This window comes from Glycine soja, chromosome 12, assembly GCF_004193775.1.
Source record: "Glycine soja cultivar W05 chromosome 12, ASM419377v2, whole genome shotgun sequence".
Taxonomy (NCBI): domain Eukaryota; kingdom Viridiplantae; phylum Streptophyta; class Magnoliopsida; order Fabales; family Fabaceae; genus Glycine; species Glycine soja.
The window spans coordinates 5220341-5225137 of record NC_041013.1 but is presented as its reverse complement, the minus strand read 5'-3'; the positions used below and the strand labels follow the sequence as shown (position 1 = coordinate 5225137).

The 4797-nt window shown below is 27.5% G+C and overlaps 1 long non-coding RNA gene across 1 annotated transcript; it reads right to left on the bottom strand.

Annotated features, from left to right (window-relative positions):
• Positions 1 to 1787: 1787 nt before the first annotated feature.
• On the bottom strand, positions 1788 to 2304 carry LOC114378633. Its single transcript, XR_003659384.1, has 2 exons — positions 2194 to 2304; positions 1788 to 2050 (listed from the first exon to the last, which is right to left on the bottom strand). It is a non-coding gene; the product is annotated as an uncharacterized LOC114378633 (long non-coding RNA).
• Positions 2305 to 4797: the final 2493 nt, after the last annotated feature.

Sequence of the window (4797 nt, the reverse complement as noted above, 5' to 3'; positions counted from 1 at the left end):
GTACCCCCCATCATATGTCCATGTCTCCCTTCCCACCCCTTTGCTTTCCACACTCTTTTTACGTATGTAACCAAATTTAATCTCATAATAATACTCAGTATTATTTACCTTACATACATGTCCTACTTCATATTTCAATTGACTACCATGTTTTCAATTTCCATGTTGACATGTTCATAATATGTCCCGTTATTGGGAATCAAATTAAACCAATGACTGAGTGCATGTTTAGAAATGTGCTAGACCACGTCAAAAAAATCTTAGATAAACTTAAAGCTACTTTTTGATGTGGTGAAAAACTGTGGGGAGAGTGAGACATTGTAATTTTTGAATTTTCGCTATCAACCCTTACACATGTAAATTTATGGAGAAGACTTAAATTCAATTTTTACATAATTCATTTTCAGAGAGAAATAAAAAACTTTACGTGTAATTAAATTTTATATTAAATATTAGTTTCATAGTCCAGTACTCAAAATCAAAATTCACAAAAAATATAGAGATTCTATCAAAAAAATCAAAAGTTCTAATTATAATGGATATTAAAGAAAAGAAAATACGAAGGACAAGTCGTATCCTATTTATAATATGTTGATATTTAAATTTACAATAAATAAATGAAAGTCTTTAAAAAATCTTTAGTTTGAAGAATTTCTTTGACTTTTTGTATAAAAGAAAGAAAGAAAGAAAGAAAAACACTAGCATGGGCAAGGATGAGTAGATGCTGCACAAGTGAGTGTCTAATAAGGATTGTATGCCATGAAAAGTTGCTCTATGCTTTGCTTAGTTCCAAAAGGCAAAGAGTTGGTGGGTCCATTATAGGAGACAAAGGGTATCCCATGATCAATGACCTGCGATTGGGGCATCACGTACTGCTACAAGCAAGTGCTTTTATCAAAGTTGAGCTTGGGAAAAACATCAAGGAGAAAAAAAAAAGGGGTGAGTGGGTGGGTGCCCATAGTCATTATCTTTTTGGGATATTAAATACTAGTTTCAGGAAGCATAATTATAGATGAAAGATTTTAGTTGAGGTTTAGATTTGTTTCAAGATCTTTCATTATCACTGAATCCTGATAAGGTTATCTTAATTAAACCGGCCGGACCTACTCATGTGGTTTTTTTAAGCTTAAAATTACATAAAAAAGCCCCTAAGCCCTAGATCTTTATATTAGGTCGGGGAATTAGACACTAAATGCATCTACCAAGTAAACGAGGATGGTAATAAATATTAATTAATTTTTAACTATATATATTCATTAAATATTAGTACAATTTGTTTACTTGCCAATAAATATTCATAAATTAAACTATTTTTATTTAAACTATGCTTATATATATATATTAATATTTCACAATAATTTCCCCAACTTTTTTGCCAATGATGATTCAACACAAACACTCAGCATTTTGACAAGAAGACAAAAGAATATTTTTGGGATCTGAGATTAAGCAGGAAAAAGATTAGGACTAAAGTGTACTGATATTTGAGAATAATAATCAAATAACCGTCTAGTGATAATATTTATAAATATTATAAATTATTTTAGGCTGATCCTTCACTATACATGGTTTTCCGGTAAACTCTCAAAAGTTATTGAGAAATTAATAATGATAACTACAATATTCACTATTTTGCTTAAAAGTCTAACTTCATGTAAAGAATTGTTATATTGGTAATTTATATATTAATAAAACGTAAATTAACCGATAAAAAAATTGTTAGAGGAGATAAATCCTCCCAGTAACTATTTTGATTCTTACGAATTAAAAAAAAATTACTAAGAAGATAAAAAGGAAAAATATTTGCTTTTAAATTGCGTACTAAAAAAAAATAAAGGTTCAACAATATCTCTAATTTATAAGATAACAAAACAAAAATGCACACAGAAATGCAATCTCCCTAGTCCTTAATTGGATCCATGCCATCAAGTGCTCACTGTCCCTGCCCACATGTGAATGCTACTGCAACTTCAGAGAATCAGAGTACTGCAGTGGTGTTTGTAAAACCCCACTAAAACCATACATATGCTTAATTGGGGTTCATACAAACCTGATGGATCAGGTTCAAAATTTATTAAATAAAATGTAAGAACAAGATTAAAATTATTTAGAGAAGTCCCAACTAATTAATCGTGTGGTGGAACTATGTCAATTAATTTTTTAGCAGAAGAAAAACAGTGAGATCTTACGTACCTTTTCATGTATTGCTGCCACTCTCCTCCTAAACAAGCTTCTATGATGAATTCCCTTAATTCCAGACACACAAAAAGAAATGGTGGCCCATTTTGTGAGAGATAATGAAAGGAATTATTTAAATTTTCTCTTGAAAATGAAAAAAAAAATACACCGTGCAATCATGGGTTGGTTGTTAGAAAATCAATTTCGGGTGTTAGACACATCTCAATCTAATCGGCAGAACCATGTCTATGTTCAAATATTAATCATTGTTCGTTATTGGGTCATAATCTTTTTTTCAACCATCAATTTTGCACGAACTTGAATGGATTGCTTGTTTTTGTTCACCCAATTGTTTAGGACTTTAGGCTTAGGGGTTTCCCAACAAGATAAACCCAACAAAACAAAGTGTATTATACTATTATCTTTTTGCTTTTAATTAGGGTGCCTTTAATTTGTTAACAAAATGAAAATTAATTTAGATATTGAAGTATATATAAAAGAAGTAATACATAAAAGTCTAAATTAATAAGTTATGAAATCTGAATTACACACAGTTTTATCCAAAGTGAAAATATATATATTAATTTGAGCAACCTCGTCATCTTCAATGGAAAACAATTAGTAAGCCTAATTAATTAGTTATACATGTTACTCCACCTAATTTGTTCTTAATTTTATTGTGTATTGTCGGTTTTAGTGTTTAATGATATGTTATTATGATTTTATCGTTATTAAAACATTTCTTAATGGGTTAAGGAAAAAAATATTTATAAACTGTCATTAATCTTATCTTCTAAATAATGTGAGACTTTTTTAACATACTGAAATAATTTTTTATTTTTATCTCTTTCAGTAAAAAATAATAATTAATAAGCCTAAAATTATTGACTTGGGGTCAACCACCAAACGGTGAACACAAATTACACACACATTTTAAGAATAATTTGTTTTTCATTAAATAATTTTATATTTTTAGTATAAAGGTACTGATTTATATGTGTATTATTTAAAAATAAGGGACACTTAAGAATAACACAAACACTTCCGTTTGAAAAGAAAACAAAACTATATACAGCATTAGTAAATTATTAAATATTAATATAATACATGATACAATCAGTCTAAATTTATAATATTTATACTAACAATTTACTTTTATTAGAGAAAATCATACCAATTTAAGAGATTTTTTGCATTCTTTAAATATAAAAAATAATAACTATTTTAAAACAGTAGTAGTATATCATTTTAATTTAAAAATGAAAAATATGTTAACTAAAAAAGGGTTTAACATGTTAAAAATAAAAATAGTCTTAAAAATAATTAAGATGATATTTATAGAAGAGATGGGGGGGTTCATTTATTTTGGTACGTGGAATCTGAATGGACAAAGCAGAGTTGGTAATGTGTCATTTCCTTTCTATGTTTTGGTTTGCAACAGGAATTGAAGGTTATTGAGTTGCGTCGTAACCCACAACTCACAAGTGATGATGGGTCGAGAGTGTCGGAAGTACTTACTTGTCAAAATGGTATACAAAACTTAGACATCAAGGTCTCCTTAACGGGCCAAACATGCTCCTTAATCAATTTCATTTCTCGGATCTGATTTCAACCCTGAAACTCTCTCTCTCTCTCTCTCTCTCTCTCTCTCTCTCTCTATTATATTTTAATCTATTCAAATATAATATATATATATATATATATATATATATATATATATATGACATGATCCATTAACACCCTATGTTAAATGTTTGTAGTCACCATGTAATAAGTTTGTGTAAAGTGTGAAATTAATCAATTCAATTGTTAAATCATTTTATGATTTGTAAATCAAATTTTACATAAATTAAATACTTATTGGTAAAAAAAAAGTGTTTGATTCTTGTATGTTTGGTTAAACTTGGTTTTGATTCTTATATTTTTAAATTGATGAATTTAGTCTTCCACTATTATAAAATATATGAATCTAGTCTCTCTTTCAATTTGTACATATCAAAATCACAACTAAATGTTAAGTTTAAATTTGAATAAGGACTAAATTCACATATTTTAAAATTTGATGGATTAAATTTTTTAATTTGAAAGTACATAAACCAAAACTAAGTTTAACCAAAGGTATAAACACTAAAAACACATTTTTTTTCTTATTATATAGTAATAGATATTTACTTATATTTTAAACAACTTAATATTTTTTAGAATAAAGAACTACGGTGGTGAAGTATTAAATAGATCTTTGTTTGCGTACAATTTTATAAACTTTATCTAGTTTAAGAGTACTTTCAAATTAACAGTTTGATTATAAAATATAGAGACGTGATCATTTGACACAAAGTGTCAAATTTTTGTACTTGCATAACTTAATGCTTCCTTCGGTGCTTTTTATAAGAAATAAGTATCAGTGTATTTTAAAAAAAATTATTTCTTATTAAAAGGATAGACAGTAATAACATTTTGTAAAATATAAAAAATTAGATTATCTATTGATTAAACATGACACACCAAATTATATTAACGTAAGTTACACAATTGTTACACTACTCAACATTTTTTTAAGGTACTACTCAACAATCTTTAGTTAGATACTTCAAAAAAGAATTTGAATTAGACAAATTT